Genomic DNA, 19,496 nt, shown 5'->3' on the forward strand with positions numbered 1-19,496 from the left:
GATGTATTCAGCTCTATTCTGCCCCTTCACGTACCAAGGTGAACTGCCCCACCCCTGCCTTCTTGTTGCTTAGGCAGTCCTCAGATACACCATGATCCTACTGTTCCCTCCCATGACAGCCCTAAGCTGTCCAAACATACCTGAACCCAGACAGCCAATTTATAGTTTGGCTAGGCACAAATCAGAAGTGGAACAAAAAGATGGCCTGGGCCAATTTTTTTTTTTTTTTTCTTGGAAATATGATTAAGAAACAGTGAGAGACTATATTGGCCAGCAGTAAAGAGCTTAAGCAGAAAGGTCAAAAGTAAGTAAAAGAGAGACAGGAGTGTCCATGATGGCTCAGGTGTAAGCTGAACTTAGGAAGAGAACAGAAACTAGGCAAGCACAGGAAAGAAGGCCACATGAAGAAGACAGAGCTCAAGTATAGACAGGAGCAGAAGCACTGGGAGATTGAGAGACTATATTGGCCAGCAGTAAAGAGCTTAAGCAGAAAGGTCAAAAGTAAGTAAAAGAGAGACAGGAGTGTCCATGATGGCTCAGGTGTAAGCTGAACTTAGGAAGAGAACAGAAACTAGGCAAGCACAGGAAAGAAGGCCACATGAAGAAGACAGAGCTCAAGTATAGACAGGAGCAGAAGCACTGGGAGATACAACTAATAAGACAGGTGGTGAAAGAGATGTTTTGGCAACTCTCTAGTTCTAGCACATGTGTTCTCACAGGAACTGTCCTCCCTTCACTGTGACATGAAACTCACTGCAACCAAATGAGTGAAAGCAGAATTAAACCTCATGCTGAACGTTATAAGGATTGGGAAAAAGGTTTTGGCACAGCTACTCCTCCAGGTATTCAATTTCCTAAATGAAATATATGATTTTGGACACTGTTTTTCAAACTGTATTAAATGCATTTTAAAAGAAAGGAAAAAAGGTATGTTTACTTCAACTTCTTGAAAACCACCAAAAAGAGAAAGGAAAAAAACAGGAAAGAAGATTCGATTAAAACAAGCTTGGTCAACCCATGGCCTGAACATGGCCCAACACAAATTCGTAAACTTCCGTAAAACATTATGAGATTTTTTTGCGTGTGATTTTTTTTTTAAGCTGAGCAGCTATTGTTAGTGTATTTTATGTGTGGCCCATGGAAGCCATAAGATTAGACACCCCTAAAAATGAAACTACAAAAAAGCTGTAATGGCCAAACACAGGCTACATAGAACACAGTGAAACTGATCAACTATGGGGAGAAAACAAAGAGATCCTAAAACTGCAACCAGATTTTAAGCATGAACTAACGAATTCTTGCCTTGAAACTTGAAAAATTTGCTTCCCAGAAGTTAAACTTAGCATTAAAGAGGGCAAGAGGAAACTGATTTGAATCATCAGAATCATCTGAGTACAGGCAAAAAAACTTAAATCAAAAGAGCAATATTGTGAACCTAAAAAGCCTCATTTGAGAGCCATCCAACCGCCTACAAAGTAGAGCCTAAGGAGAAAAATAGTAAGTACAAAGAACCACCTGGATTTCTAGTTACATACAGTGAATGAAACACGTTTCTCTCTTCTGCCCTCCAAAACCTACTGAAATGAAAATAAAATTTTTAAATGAGTTAAAGAAGAACTTGAGAGAAATCGGCAGCAAATGAGAAAAAAATAAATAAATGAAAGCATCAATGGCACCGAGCAAACACAGATCCTGAGTGTCTGCATAAGTAAGCCAATTCCATTAAATAATCCCCAAAGGACTCAGGCATCTGGAGCTTCATGACTTCCCAAGACAATAGTGATTCATGAGGCTAAAATCTAGACTGACTGAAAGCCTGAATAAAAAACAGATCCAAGCAAATACCATACCCCCACTACAGCATGAGGATGGAGATTTACTGTGGAAAAACAAAAAACATCAAAGAATATTCAGAACTGAGAATACCAGGCACAGCAATGGGCAGGGAAGAAAACAGAAGAATAAACAAAGACCTACGAAGTAAAAAAGGCCCCACTCCACAGCTTCCATCTCTATTCATTAAGAAATTGGTAGATTCTTCTCTTAAATCAAAAGGTCCCACAGAATGATACATCAATACCCTTGCCTATTAATAAGCCCTATCTTTGCACATAAAGCTTACAGTCAGTGTTTTTAGGGCATCTCTTAGGTATTATGCAATAAAAGAAAAATAAAGGTGTCATGGTTAAACACGTAAGAAGCAAATTCAAAAGACAAATAAATTTAAAATATTTGCAATTATATCAAAAACAAAAGGACAATATCCTTAATATACAAATGCTCCTTGACTTAGGATGGTAAATTGAAAGTATCATAAGTTGAAAATGCATACACCTAAACTACCAAACATCATAGGTTAGTCTAGCCTACCTCAAATGTGCTCAGAACACTTTCAATACAGTATTCAATAAATTACATGAGATATTTGGCCCAGCACTACCAGAGTATCATAATGCATATTGCTAGCCCTGAAAAAGATTAAAATTCAAAGTATAGTTTCTATAGAATATATATCACCTCCACATCATTATAAAGTAAAAAATCCTAAGTTAAACATCTATATAAAGCACTCTTAAAAATGAGGAAAATAAACCCAAATACTGTTAGACAAAATGGACAAAAGTTCTAAACAGACGTCTTACTAAGAAAAGACACACAAAGGCTTCTTAAACAAATTTTAAAACTGTGGTATTTGAATAAAAGAAGCATTTTCCTTTCAAGTTCTTTATGTTCATTTAGTCTCATTTTAGTGGGTTTGGGGGAAGGAGAGAAACACGTTTTATTCGCTGTTCTTAACTAGAAATCTGGGTGATTCTTGAACAAACTGTGTTCTCTCTTTAGGCTCTACTTTATCTCTACACTGAGGTATGATTTCTCATCCCAGGTCAGCAAAAATTAAAAAGCCTGACAACACACTTTGTTGGTGAGGCTGTGGGCAAATCAACACTTCCATACACTGCTGGTAGGATGGCAAAATTGTACAATCTCTACATTTCTGGGTATGTGGCAATATCTAACCAAACTACATATGTACTTATCTCCTGACGCAGACCTAGGAATGTACTCTGAAGGTGTGTCCCCTACAATACAAAAAACATATGGCAATAATTTACTGTGGCACTATTTGAAACAGTACAATACTGGAGACAATTTAAGTTATTACATATAATAAGAGATGTGGTGAATACACCATGGTGCATCCACACGATGAGTACTACATAGCTGTAAACAAAAAAAGAAACGAATGAGGAAGGTCTCTATGAACTGATATGGAGTGATAACCAGGCTATATTAAGTTAAAAAAATGCAATGCAAACATGCAATGCTAGCTATTGTGCAAAGAAGATAAATAAGAATGCATGTATATGCATATCTGCAAAAAAGAAAAGCAAGAAGCATACACTTTAACCTAGGGTTTACACCATGCTACCTACAGATAGCGAGAATGTGATGAAAGACATGGGGAAGACAGTACTCATGAGTGTACCTTTCAATAAAGTTTTTGACTTTTGAAATAATGTTCATGATTTACATGTTCAAAAATAAAAACAAACCAACAAGGATTAGCAGAAAATCCCTATGTAAAATAGAAAAAAAGCTAACTACATATCGAACCAATGTCCAAAAAGGGCTTAGAAGCAATGACACTCCAGTAGCAGACACAGCAGACCTTAGGTTTCTAAGTATCATTCCCTCACAAAAATAATTGGAGCTGCTTGGAGAAACGGCTGCTTCTAGCTCTGGGGCAGTGAAAGTACAAGGTGAGCCTGGGCTATCTTGTGCCAGACCTAGGAGGTACTCAAAAACTGATATGGACATATAAAATGGCACAAAAAGACACCTGTACTCATATCTCTATCACAGCACTACTAACAGTAGCAAAAATAAACCAACCTAAGTGTCAATCAACAGATGATCAGATAAAGAAAGTATGTATATATATACACAATGGAATACTATTCAGCCATTAAAAAAAATGAAATCACGTCTTTTGCAGCACCATGGACAGAACTGGAGGTCATTACCTTAAATGAAACAACTCAGAGAGACAAATACCATATTTTCACTTATAAGTGGGAGCTAAATAATGTGTACAGATAGTGTGTGGAATGACAGGACAATGGAGATTTGGAAGGGGGGCCTAGCAGGGGTGGATAAGAAATTACTTAATTGGTTCAATGTACATTATTCGAATAATGAATACACTAAGAACCCTGACTTCACCATGACTCAATATATCCATGTAACAAAATTACATTTGTACCCCATACATTTATACAACTAAAAAATAAAAATAAATAAAAATTAAAAGGCACAGAAGCCAGTCTGAAAGGGCTCCTCCTTGCCAAATCTGGACAATTCGATAACTGAAATGAATAATGACAAAGATCACAACATATTAAATTTAAAAAGAATGCAAAAGTACATATTAATAATTATATACTCTAAAAGTATCAATCCAAGGTCACTTAATTAACTAAGAGAAAAGGACACTCTTACAATGGAAAAACTGACAGTGAGTTAAACAAATGTTCAACTTAGTGTCACCAAAAAAGAGGGAAAGCTGTTATCTAAGATCATGTACTCCCTGATATGACGCACTGAGGACATGATCCTAGGTATATTTCTGCTAAATATAATTTGAACCTAATTATGAGAAAAATTGGAAAAAGCCTCCAACACATAAGACAGACACCAGGTCAGGCACAGTGGCTCACATCTGTAATCCCAATACTTTGGGAGGCTGAAGAGTGAGGATCACGGGAGCCCAGGAGTTCAAGACCAGTCTGGGCAACATAGTGAGACCTCCATCTCTACCAAAAAAAATAGAAGAAAAAAAATTAGCCAGGCATAGTAGTACATGCCTGTAGTCCTAGCTACTTGGGAGGCTGAGGTGGGAGGATTACTTAAGCTAGGAGATCAAGGCTGCCATAAGCCATGATCATGCCACTGCACTCCAGCCTGAGCAACAGAGCGAAATTCTGTCAAAAAAAAAAAAAAGAAAAGAAAAAGAAAAAACAAATACATAGAACAAGGGACTATGATAAAAGTCAATGCAGGACACAGAAGAAAGTGTCAACACTGCCAACCATACCTCCACCCCATTCTAATGATTTCTATTTATTTGGAGATTTTCTGCTTTTTTGTTTATTTATTCTAGTTTCTATCTTGCATGTTTGCTGCTTCTTCCAACTTTTCTCAATTATCCCAATAATTCAAAGATGATACTACAACAATAAAAGAAAGCTACACAATAACAACAGAGAACCAAAAGAAAGGTCCTTAATATTTAAAAAATTGATAGTAATTAAAAATTCAAAGACAGTAGAAATATTAACTTGCTGTAATAATCATGCCAAATGATAACAAAAATTAGATTTTTACTATGTTCCAGGAAATTATCTAAGTACTTTAGGTGAATTTACTCAATTATCCCCACATCCCTTGAATTAGATACTAATATTTCACAGATGAAAAACAGAAAAATAAAGTAAGTTGTATACGTTGTAAAAATAGATAACTTGTATAAGGTCACATAGCTGGAAATTAGCAACATCAGAATTCAAACAGGACTTCTGGCTCCAGAGCCTAAGTTCTTAACCATGACTCTATACAGCTTTTTCAGTCTCTCAAGAAGCAGAACCAAAAGTCAAAGAGTAGAGAATAAAATTAGAACATCAATCAAGGCGGTCCAACATCCAACCAACTATAAACAGAATTAAGAGGAAGAAACTATCAAAGACATACTATAACACATTTTCCAAACTTTAGTTCATGAGTACATGGACTGAAACAATGTAAATGAAACAAATAAAAATAAACAGCCATACCGAGGTACATTACTATGAAGTAACAGGATTAGAGATAAAGAACAAAGTCTAAAGGTTTTTAAAAAGAAAAAAAATCAAAGTAAAATATCTAGAATAGTTTCTCAGACTTTTAAATTTTTTTCTTCCACGCCAGTAACATTTTTGGAGTCTAGGTCCAACTGTTTCAGAATCAGAATGGCGCTGGTCTTCTCAACATCAACACTTGAAACTAGAAAACCAATGAAGTAATAACTTTAAGATTCTGAAAGAAAACTTATTTAACTTGGACTACATACACCCAAACTATTACATTTCACTTGGTATATAAAAGGCCAAGGGAGACTGTGATGAAGACAGTCCACAGTAGAGATGAACCAAATCATTCTGCTCTTTTTAAACAGAGAAGAAAACTAGAGAGATAATGAATCATCAATGTCATTACTCTGTCTCTTCTACCCTAATTCTTGATTGATAAATACGTTTTTTTCCAGATAAGGCATCAAAATCTTTTATCTTCTATGTACTCTCTCAATAAACTTCTAGAGCAAGAACTCTACTAAAGCAAGGGAACAAATAGATCCTTCATAGGAGAGAGGTGAAAGAAGTCCTTGAATAACAACTGTGTAGCAAATCTAGAAGCTATCGGTCTAGGTTGGATGAGGAGTGTAAAGGGTGGAAGCAAGGAAAAAAGAGAAGGGAGGTAGGGCTTGGAATTTTCCATGTATAATATATAGATATACGTAATATTCATGTGTGTACTACTAGTATGTATTTACATATTTATTTAATCACAGCCTGTCCATTTCTAAAGTCTTTGATTCATCCTTGATTCACCTCTATATATATAGTAATCTATGTATCTATAAGAGATTTATTTATAAATTTATGTATCTATAAATTATATATAGAGAAATCTATGTATATATACAGAGATCTGTATATATAGAGATCTACATATATAACATATAGAGATATTATTTGAGACATATGGCAGAGGGGTCTTCAGAACTCTTAGAAGGAAAAAAATGGGACTCAAGAAATGTATTATCTTTAAATATTCAGAGTCAGGACTCAACCAAGAGATGAATCAAAACAAAGGATTCTGGAATGGATAAGCCGTGGTTAAATAAACACATGGACATGCAGGTAGTACACAGATGCATGATTCTATTTAATAACAGAAATACATGTAAACCACTGTAGAAATTCTCTCTATAAAACTAGTAAATATCACAAATGTAAAGTATTAAAGTGATCAAACTAACAAAAGCTGGGATGAGAACAGCAGGATCATCTTGGTGTATAAAATGCCAAGGAAGATTGTGATGAAGAGAGTCACCAGTAGAGATGAACCAGATCATCCTGCTCTTTTTTAACAGAGAAAAAAACATACAGAGATGATGAATCACCAGTGTCATTAATCCCTCTCTTCTACCCTAAAGAACTTTTAGATGATCACTAATATCCTGCTAAGGTGCCATCTTTCTCCAGGAATTTTTCTCTAAGTATTCCACCCCAAGGCAGACTCAATCATTCCCTCCCTTCGTATTTCTTCCATACCTGGACAATATTTCCAATACTTCAATGCAGCACATGGCCCTGTGTTTATTTACATGTCAATCTCCTTATTATCCTTAATAGTCTGGTAAAAATATAGAAATCTGAGGCCCAACAGACCTGGTAAAAACCCTGTTTCTATTACATATAGACTAGGTGACCCAGGGAAGACAATTCAGCCTTCCAGGTCTGACTTCTTCCCTGTAAACACTGATAGTACTACTTACACATCAGAAATATGTTGAGAATTAAAGATTATAATGTATATATAAAGCCTGCAACACTGTAGGTATTCAGTAAATAGTGGCTTTCATTTACCGAATTTTCCCCTCTTCACTTTTCAGAGAACTCTAATTCTTTGTAAATTCTTAAAACAGTACCATTCTTGCCCAGGAATTTGACACTTCAGTGAACGATGATCCCACCACTGCACTTCAGTCCTGGCAACAGGGCGAGACTCTTGTCTCTAAAAATAAAAAGTACAGTTCTAAAATGACTTTCTGTCTTTTGTTTTTGAGACAGAGTTTCACTCTTTCACCCAGGCTGTGAAGTGGTGCAATCTCGGCTCACTGCAACCTTTGCCCCCTGGGTTCAAGTGATTCTCCTGCCTCAGCCTCCCAAGTAACTGGGATTACAGGCGTGCACCACCACGCCCAGCTACTTTTTGTGTTTTTAGTAGAGATGGGGTTTTACCACACTGGCCAGGCTGGTCTTGAACTCCTAACCTCAGGTGATCCGCCCGCCTCAGCCTCCCAAAGTGCTAGGATTATAGGCATGAACTAACATACCTGGCCTCTAACATGACATTCTTTAATAATAAAATCCAGACTCCTATAAAGAAAAACTTTCTGTAACTACTCAATGACACATACTGCTGTATCAAAGTTACTTTAACCTAAAGTGCTTTTCCACTGTTGATGACTAAGGCAAAAAGATTTTTTTTTATATCTCCAGTGGCCCAACCCTTCTTTTAACTCAGTATTTGCACATTGTTTCCTCCTAGAAACCAACCACAATCAAAAAGGGACTGATCCTAAGCCTGAGACTGGTGAATATATCAATTGACAGGAACAGTACAAGTGAGATTTTTGGTGGTAGAAAAATTACTCCAACCATCAAGTCAGATCTGTTAGGCATGACAGAAGACGAAGGCCCTATTATGAGATTACATATCAAATCATCATTCTACGACTGCAAACAAATCATCTAAATGCAACTTGCTTAGTTTAAGAGTTCCCAATAATCATAAACAAAATAAAGACACCACAAAAATTCACACTGAAGAAGCTATCCTCTCAATCACTATATCCAAAGAGAAAGGAAACCAGGGATTACATTAGAGACAGAATAGATGCCAGATGTTTGGATTCTTATTTTAACCTTTATAATAATTCAAATATTCTGCCTCTCTCCTACGTCATCAACCTCACTGGCTATAAATGTTCTCTACTCAAAGCCAGTACTCTGAGTTCCCCCAAAATCAAAACCAATCCTTTATATCGTCCCTAAAACAAAGATCCACTCCATCTGACCTCAATTAGGTAATCTAAATAATTTAAATTATTTCCAGAAGGAAAGAATCAATAGGCTTAACACTGCCCTAGGTAAAAATACACTGAATATGACAAACAATGGAATGAATCAGTGACAGAGGAATGTGTTCAGGAGATTTTTATAGCAAGTAACCTCCATCTGCTACACCAGGCTATACAAAGCTCTTCAGGTAATACAAAAAGGAAGCTGTCATTCCCTGTCTTTGATAATGGAACCAAAGAATATTAAGCATAAGGAATCTATGCTCTCTCAGTTTAAACTGCTCACTTAAAGAGAATATAGGTCTAAATAGAAAGAAATCAAAAGTGCCAGAACTCAATTCTTCTGATTCCCAGGCTTTGAGCTTTCTGCCACAGCATCCTGGTTATTGGTCCTCTTTTGCATTATTGAATTCATGCAAGCACCCCCATGTCACCATTCCCTGCACAAGGCTGCTCTCCCACTGTTTCCCACTACTGGCCTAATAAAAATTTGGTGTCTCCATTTAATTCTTTTCCTCCAATAGAACATACCCATTACATCTCTATGTCTTTGCTCTTAAGCCAATATGCCTTGTTTTTCTCCAACTTTACTAAAAATTTACTCCCTTCCCTTCAAAGGCCCAGATCAAGTCTCACCATCTCAATTAAATCTTTTCAGAGAACTCAAAAGCAAAATGTCCTTCTCTGTCTTACTGAATTCTTTTTACTGATAATAGACATTTGACATGTCATGTACAACACTTCTTCTGTGTAGATCTTATCTCCCAAATTTGATACCTGTGGGGCAGAAGTTGCATATTATTTTGTATATTACATTTGATCACTCTGTCCAAGCACCCAGCTAGACCTATAGTCAACACTTAATAAATATCTAAATGGATACGTTAATGAATTTATACAGTTGGCCTCAGTTCTAGAGGCAAGAATGGCACAATTAAAGGCAGATTAGGAAATTCTAATTACTGGTGATTATAACCACAATTATAAGCACTGCTTGCAGGAATGCACTGCATCTTTTTTTAAATTCAGTTTAAATGTAAAATTGTTTTAAACATTCCAGCAAAAAAAAAAAAAAAGACACAAATAAATCAACTTCCATAAGCAAAGAACTTTATAGTATATAATATATACACACAGCAAAAGGTCTGGAGTCTAAACTGAAGCTCCACTCCATCTGATCTCAATTAGGTAACTTGACTTGAGATTAACTTATCTCATTTACTGGTAGGATCTCTTCCGAGTCTGGCAAATACAGAATTATTTGTTACGAAAAATTTCCAAGAAAATGCAAGCTAACTAACTTCTATAACCACAGGCAGGATCACTGCAGATGACCTAGCTTCTCTCTAAACTATCACAGTTTTCTAATATGTAAACTTTCTGCTATAAAGGAAAAGCTGCTCAAGCAGCCAAAGAGGAGACCCCTAAGTAAAAGCTATACACTTAAAAATGACAGTGACTTAATAAGGGACAAAAATATCTGAAATAAAATTAAAATGCAGGACAGCAAATGTTCCAATAACACAATATAGCAGAATACAGTCTGAAACAAGGTAGTAGGAAATGTTTTAACGTTGTTCAACAAGCACTTCACCAGACTAAACACCTAAATGTCTAACTCTCTAATAAATCCTCGCAATCCTTGATGAACCTATAAAACATCAGTATACAACAATTTGTATAACAGACATTCTTCAAAAGTTTAGTTCATGTCAGGACCATAGATATATTCAAGCCACCAGGGAAAATCATCACTTTCTACTATCTACCTGTTTAGGACAACTCCTTTTTTTTTTGAAACGAAGTTTCACTCTTGTCACCCAGGCTGGAGTGCAATGGCATGATCTGGGCTCACTGCAACCTCCACCTCCCGGGTTCAAGTGATTCTCTTACCTCAGCCTCCTGTGTAGCTGAGATTACAGACATGCACCACCACGGCTGGCTAATTCTGTATTTTTAGTAGAGATGTAGTTTCTCCATGTTGGTCAGGCTGGTCTTGAACTCCTGATCTCAGGTGATCTGCCCACCTCGGCCTCCCAAAGTGCTGGGATTACAGGCGTGAGCCACTGCACCCAGCCTGACAATTCTTTTACTTTATTCTTTTCATATATTCTCTTTTTAAAACTATCACTCATGAGAATGGAAAGAACACAAACAAGCAATTTTAAATGAAAATTACCATCTATTTTTTGTAGCCCCAAAATCATTAGTGTGCCTCTTATGACACACAGTATCACTCAAGTATCTGAATGAATGAAAAGTTATCCAAAGCAGTTTTTTATGTTAGATATCAACATGCTGTAACGACTCATTAGATGTCTTACAAGGATTCTTTAAGTACACCCTGTAGGTGTCTTTATACCCACCCCCAACCTTTTTTTTGGTTAGGGACAAAAAACAAACTTACTTATGGGATCAGATACTAAGTTTTACACTATGTGCCTAGCAAACGCCCTCCGTGTTGTCCAAAATGAGCTATATTTCTCCATGTTCACCATAATTACTCCCACGCCAGGTAGACTCAACTTTGTGAGAATGTGAATGCACTCTAAGGCAACATCTACTCTAATCTCCTTTTAGACAAGAAACTTCACAAAACTCCTAAAAACTAGTCAGGAGTAGGGCCAGAACTAGGACTCTTTTCACTACACTCTGCAGTCCACTCATCTCTCTATCAGATCTCTCATAGCATTTATAACCAATTAAAACATTTATAATACTTTGCATAAAAACGTTAGAACCATGCAACATCACAGGAGGTCTATTTTGAGATTTCCAAGGGTTTATTTCTTGTGAATAGTGGCAAAAAAAAAAAAAAAAAAAAAACAGAATGAATGGATAAGATAAGAGCAAACATTTAGGTACCACGAGCAAATCAAAACCCATACTGGAATCAAGTTTGGGTATCTTAACAAATATACTTCCCATATTCGGAAAACTATGGAGAAACCTAGTGTGATAAAGTATTTGAGATTCAATAATTCCCCCCCAACAAGTGAAAAAATTTTACAGCTATTGTTGAAGTCATAAAATGCAAGAAAAGCATGCACACATTTTTATGTCTTTGGCATATTCACACTCCTAACACTACAAAGATGCTCCCTTTTTGCTTTTATTACTGATACCCTTTTGTTACCTTCTAGCCTATTAATGAAATTTCTGTCCATCTTTGTCTCCTCCACCCCACTCCCAAAAATATCCCATTAGCTTTATTCCTCTTTCTTTACTGTCTAGATCATTTTAAATATATACAACCTACAAATCTGATAGATTAAAATAACTATAAAATAAAATATCTTAATGGTGGGCCACCACTGACAGAGGGTATTTTCCTGTCACTGTGATGCTATGTTACATAATGTTATGTAATGTTATGTGTGCCCCATAATTCTGACACAGAAAATTACAGCTTTATTAGAAAGTAAAAGTCATCTTGAGCAACATGGGTATTTCCCTGGGAAAACAACCAAATAATATAATAAAATTTTCTCTTTTAAATTTGTTTGAGCAAATTAAGAAATTAATCCATTTTACAGAATAATGTCAAATAGAGTACAATGTGATTGCTCTTATCAAACAGCTGATGAAGGGGAAGAACTAAACCACTGTTCACAATGGTAGAAAAGTCAACTTAAACTATGGTAGTACAGGACAGGTCAGCTCTCATGGGAAACTAAATAAAATCCACGTGGCAATATAAACAAGGCATCCTTAATTTATAATATGAGAGAGTATGCCAATAACACAACAAGGACCTAGGGATCAGTGGTTTAACTAATACAAATGGACCTTATAAAATCTAATATACTGAACATATTCTGCCACCAGGGAACCTTGAAATGGCCACATATCACCCCTGGGGAAGGAAGGTAGTGAATGAGGGTACAGAATGATCGAAAGACAGACACAAGGAGGTTAAGTAGTATTTTATACTTCACTTATGTGAAACAAGCTCACTACAGAATAGGAGAAGGATGCCTCAGTGCTAAGGGTAACAGTCCGCATTCTCGAGGGCAATTTTAGAAACCTGACTAAATATGCAAGGCACTTCTGGAACTGAGCATGAGCTTCAACAGTAGTTAGGGTCTACTTGTTTGTTTTCATAAATATGACAACAGTCTCTGCTCTGGGACTTTTCTTTTGGTAGAAAGACAGAGAGGCAATAAGGTTGGAGTAATGGCATTTGCTTGAAGAATTCACGAACTAGAGGGAGAAATGCCTTTTTGAGCCACAGCTTCTCACCCGTCACTAACTTCTCACATGTGTAATGCCCACTAGCCTTATGTAACATGAGCAATATATTAGTTTTACCTGGGTCTTAGATTATATTGTAGAAGTCAAATGAAGAGAACAAAGGTTTAAACAGCTATAGAGTTCAGAATAATCATAACACTGAACTCTAACCTCTATGGCTATTGTTTATACTCATTGGCTTAAAGTAAAACAGTAGGAAAAATCTGCACCAGCCACAGCTAAAATTCTCAATCAAGCTCAATGTCCCAGAATAATGTTTCCAAACATACACATTTCCAATTCCCTTCAGCTGCAGAAAACATAGGACCAAAGAATGACAGTGAGCTCCAGAACTAAAGTATCAACTTGGGTACAGTGCACAGGGCTTATACTTATCAACTGTTTCATTTTAGGTTCTGTCAGTAAGGTATGCATATAATCCCTATCATAACACATGCAAATTATTCCTCTCTTACTTATATTTGTTGTCTTATCATGTTTTAGCTATTCCAAAAGCTATTTACTGAATTTCAGTTGAATTTTTCTGAAACTCTTACTTCTTTAAAATATAAACAAAAGTGAAAGTATTGCTTTTAATGTACAGCAACCAGATAACAAATTCATTAGACTTAAAATTAATCCAAGAGCTACAGGTGCAGTTACAATCTTAAGAAACTATCACTCAAATGTCTTTAGGACTTTCAAATAAAAATATAAAATGTTTTAAATAATTCTACTGAACTAAAAAAAATAAGGAATAATTTTAAAACATACCTTCCTCATGTTTCACATACAGTATCTGTTTACTTCATAGAACTATGTCAACGCAGAGTGACATAAGTATTTACTGGGTGAATGAACACATCCTCCCTCTAAGACATGCTGCTTCTTACCTAAATTTGAAGATAAAGTGGTTTTCTCTCTTCATAATTTTCTCCTTAGTGCTCTACTGAACAAAGACAGCTCTGAAGAGCTAAAGGACACTTTTAAAGCATGGCTCACTATGTTTATCCGTCTCACTTTCCACACACACATACATACGCACATGAACATACAAACATAACAGGAAGATTTTACTATGCTGTCAACTATCAGGATGTAACTGGAATCAAAGGCAACAAAATATCTATTTAAAAATCCTCAGAGGCCTGGCGTAGTAGTTCACATCTGTAATCCCAAGACTTTGAGAGGCTAAGGAGGAAGAACTGCTTGAGTCCAGGAATTTGAAACTACCCTGAGCAACATAATGAGACCCTGTCTCTATAAAAAAAGTTTTAAATTAGCCAGGCATGGTGGTGTGTGCCTGTAGTCCCAGCTACTCGAGAGGCTGATGTAGGAGGATCGCTTCAGCAAATATAAAACATTCCTAACAAACTTTAATAGAATTATTTTAAATGCCCTTTTGGCAACTGGGGCCTTAAAGTCTTAAATATATTTGGCTAAAAGTATTTTTTGTTATTGTCAATAATCTAATTTTTTTTATAGCCACCATGACAAATCAACAGGTAACAAGGAAGGCTAAATATACATTAACAGATTACTATTAACATTAAAATCTAATTCAATGTATAGCAGTTGAGCACCTGACTGTAATCAGGATCGTTTACATAGATAAAATTTTGCTGACTACTGTTTACACCCAAATAACTGGACTCAGTGTTACCAGTATTTCCTAAAACAACACAGACATAATATAATCCTTACGAGTTATGTCAAAAATTGATTCAGAACTGAAGGGCTGGTTCTACAAGGGTTTTCAAGCTTAGCAGGTAGCACACCAACTCCTAAGTATTTAAGCCAAGTTTCTTACAACTACATCAGAACCCAACTCAACTTTTTTAACACATCTGTATTTAGTCTGACAAAAGTTATTAATTTTCTTTCCCTTTCGTGGAAACCACTTTTCATCGGCATGTGTTAATTACCTTCTTAAAGATACTGTCCTTCATGAAATTCACTCTGTATTATATATATCCTTAGCTATCTCGGGTTTGCTGGTAGTTCCCTGTTTCTACATCCCCCAAATTCACAAATGGAAGAATCAAATATAGCATTATAGACTTAAGCATTATGACTCTCCAGGAATGAAAGGAATTAATATCCTACAGCCTATCTGCTATCTATCTTAAAAGTTTCTTCGGGAGGCTGAGGCAGGAGAATTGCCTGAACCCAGGAGGCGGAGGTTGTGGTGAGCCGAGATCGCGCCATTGCACTCCAGCCTGGATAACAAGAGCGAAACTCCGTCTCAAAAAAAAAAAAAAGTTTCTTGTAAAGAAATTACCCTTGGGGTAAAATTCTGGGGTTGGTAAAGTGTAGGTTGTTACACCAAACCCCTATTGACTCCACGGGGGATGGCACTAAGTTTAAGAGGCCAAAGACAAGACCCAGAGCCAGCATACAAGACATGGGTTTTACTGGGGGATTACATACAGGTCAGAGAGTAGAACAGCAGTAGACTTGACAGGAGAATCACCTTACATAGAGTCAACTGGAGGCAGGCTAGACAGAACAACAACAACTTGGAAAAGGCATGTAATTTATGTAACATTTTCACTTAGCACCCACTCCCTAACAACCTCCACCTGTCAACTTTCTTTCAGCCCCAAACTTGAGGCCTCGATCCCCTGTACAGTTCATGTTCCACAGGACGGGACAGGGGCACGTTTCTCCTAGAGAAGGAACAAATCTCCTAGTTAGCCAATTCCCTAAGTGGGAACACACACTCAGGCCCGTATGCCACACAGGGTCATTTCTCAGGGTATGCTTAAGAAGGTATTGCTATCAGGTATGTTTATCCTCCATAGGTCTGTAGGCCAACTGCGGCCTACTGCCAATTTCTGTACAGCCTTTGAGTCAAGAACTTTTTATATTTTTTAATGGCTGGGAAAAAAGTTTTTAAGAAGAAAATGCTATGACATGTGAAAATTATAGGAAATTCAAATTTCAGTGCCCACTAACAAACTGTTATGGAACGTGGCCACATACATTCATTTATATATTGTCTCTATGGCTTGCCCCAAACTACAAAAAGAGGGGACAGAGATGAAAAGGTCTGCAAAGCCTAAAGTATTTACTATCTGGTCCTTTACTAGACATTTGCCAACCTCTGGATTAAGTCATTAAGAACTGTTCAAAATGTCCAAACACTTGTTTCAAAAGGGGAAAGAAAACCATTTTGAAAAGTTTGATTATGACAAAAACTCTTATCTGTAAGCTGCCAGTAAATCTGATTGAAAAGTTTAGTCTAACCAAAGGGCTGAGGAATAATGAGGATGTTCCAGTCAGGCCAGTGTTACCACTGCTCCCCTGCTGCCACACCCATTTATTTTCAAGCCATCACCTACCTGGTAGATTTTACCTCCTGAGTATCTGTCAGATTCAACCAATTCTTTAGACATCTACACCACCCTTGTAATATAGCTACTGTTATTTTTTCCTGGACTACTGCAGTAACCTCTCTATGCATCTGCTCTTGATCTTCCCCTTCCCCAAACTGTTCTCACAGGTTATCTTCAAAACATAAACCAGACCCGATCACTCCCTGGTTTAAAATACACATAAGCACATATCAACTTTTTATTCATATACAAAGCCACGTATCTGTCTGTTCCCTTCCAACTCCAGCCTTATTTATCTTCCAAGCCTTAATACACATTTAAAAAAAAAAATTTGTAGTAAATTACATAAAAATTTTAAATTTATTACATACTACATATCTATACTTTCCTGATCAGCATAATTTAGTATTTAATTGAATCACTACAATGCACAACAAAAAAATTACTGGGTACTTTCTGTACTGCTTAATAACAGGTTCGTTTCCTGTACTTTCTTTTTTTTTTTTTTTTTTTTTGAGACGGAGTCTCACTCTGTCACCCAGGCTACAGTGCAAAGGCGTGATCTCAGCTCACTGGAACCTCTGCCTCCTGCATTGATTCGCACAACTCAGCCTCCCGAGTAGCTGGGACTACAGGCGCATGCCACCATGCCCAGCTAATTTTTGTATTTTTAGTAGAAACGGGGTTTCACTATGTTGGCCAGGTTGGTCTCAAATTCCCAACGTTGTGATCCACCTGCCTTGGCCTCCTGTGTTGGGATTACAGGCATGAGCCACCATGACTTGCCCCCGTACTTTCATTCTTATCCAACAATAACCAAACATAGTACATATGCTCAAAAAATACTCACTGCTTAATTCACTATAAAACATTGACTTCCAATGCTCTTAATTCTATTGGAAGTTTAGATGGAGATGTTTAAATTCAGGGTACTGAACTCCGCACAATACCACAGCAAATGGTTGGCACATGTAAAAGTTTCGACGTCTGGGTTTTCAAAGAGTTGCTTCTAAGAGTAAAGAGTCAGGGCATCTTTTAGCTGTCTACTCCAGTGTTTAGGACATCATCATTATACACGTTGAGTTTTATCAGAGAAGTAATAAATTTCCGAGCATTCTAAACACATTCTTATCCCAAAAGCAAACCCTGGGTTAAATAATCCCTTTAAGAAATCTAAATTTCTGACTCTGTAGGTGAAATAGAAAACACTCAGTACAATTATCTGACTGAATACATTAAAGAGTTCAGAGAATGTTCAAAGACCGTAATTCAAAACCTCCCACTCATGATATCCAAATAACTGCTTATATACCCTGCTTTGCCATTATTTTAGAATTTTTACATTTTAATATGACACCTATTCTAACTTCTTAAAATCGAAAGGCCCTCAGTAAAAAAGACACTGTCATCATGCAAAGAAAATGGTACATATTTTAGATATGCATTTACGTATACAAGTGTGAAAACATCGTATTTAGGACCTGTCTTTAAAATATTTCAGAGAAAAGAAACAAATGAAGCAAATATTGCAAAATATAATGAACACTGAATGTGGATGATGGAGGTATGAAGTTTTTAGTTCACTGTACTATTTGCCTCTACTTCTATTATTTCTAATAATATTTTTAGAAAGTCTGTAGTAAATCTAAGTCAATTTTTTCAGTAAATTTGAAAAGCCAAAATTCAACTCTAGTTAAAGTGAACTCAGGAAATACTCAAATTCTAATTAAAAAAAAAAATCTTGACAATACTCATTGTTACAGAGGATGTAAAGAAACAAACTCTCAAACACCAGTGTAACTAAAAATCAATATAACCACAGTGGAAAACACTTTTAAGCTGAAGGTATACACAACCTATGATTCAGCAATTCCACTTCTAGATACATAGTCCAGAGCAGTGATTCTCAAATTTTAATGTGCTTAAGATTCATGTGGAGAGCCTGTTTCGGTTTCCTGGACCCCATCCTCAGAGATTCTGAATGCGGGTGGAGCCCACAAATTTGCATTTCTCACAAGTGCATACAGATGACAACACCAATGATGCTGGTCCAGGGACCACATTTTGAGTAATACTATCCTAAAGAAATATGTGCACATATGTACCAGAAAACATGTTAACAAAAAATTCACAGCAATTTTCGTAATAGCAAAATGGAAACAAACACCCAACAATGGAATGGTTAAAATAAATTCTGGTGTATTTACAGAATGAAAAATGATAAATTTCAAACAACAGAATGATGAACTACACACAATATAAATGAATCTTACAAACATAAAAGAAGTAAGACCCAAAATAAAAGTACGATTCCACTTATATCAAGCTGGCAAAATGAAGCATTTTCTTTAGCAATGCATATATAAATGATAAAACAAATAGCAAAGAAATAATTACAAATGTACATATTATGATTATTCTAAGAGGAAAAAAAGGGCTTTACAATCAGGAAGACAAAGGAGAGGATTTCTGGAAAGCTGGTACTGTTCTACTGTACACGGATGTCATGCATCGATATTCATTTTCTAATTATATTCTTCCATTTTCTGTATTTTTCTTATCTATATTTCACACAGAAAAATTTTAAAGACATTTTCTTTGATAGAATTTTATGAAGGTAGCTTTCCAAAGTTTACTATTTAAGTTTTAACACACTAAATCTACCCTTATTCTTTTAATCAGTTAAATTATATTTCACAATCTAAGTTTAAAGAGTGAAACATCATGCTCGGATGGTAAATAAAAATCTCATTAAATCAAACTACAAAGTCTTGAGGCAATGGTGTAATGGGTATTGCTATGAAAAATCCTAGTAACATATTTCTACTTTTAAAAAACACTTCAAAGGCTCAAATATCTTGAAATGTGAAACAAGAAATAACACAACACAGAATTTGATAGCAAATTTAGCAAAATTAAGAGTCAATAAAAAACAGTATCATTTAATGGATTTGAACTCAGTCTATAATTCTGCCCAAAGATATTAGTTACTATGCTTTTAATGTACACAGAACAAACATCTT

General features: G+C 36.1%; 1 protein-coding gene across 2 annotated transcripts in view; it reads right to left on the reverse strand.

Moving 5' to 3' along the window:
- Positions 1-19,496, reverse strand: part of ZNRF2 (zinc and ring finger 2) — an 89,566-nt gene that overhangs the window by 44,370 nt on the left and 25,700 nt on the right. The window lies entirely within an intron of this gene.

This window comes from Aotus nancymaae, unplaced genomic scaffold (assembly GCF_030222135.1).
Source record: "Aotus nancymaae isolate 86718 unplaced genomic scaffold, 86718_ANA_hifiasm-v0.15.2.pri h1tg000025l, whole genome shotgun sequence".
Classification (NCBI taxonomy): domain Eukaryota; kingdom Metazoa; phylum Chordata; class Mammalia; order Primates; family Aotidae; genus Aotus; species Aotus nancymaae.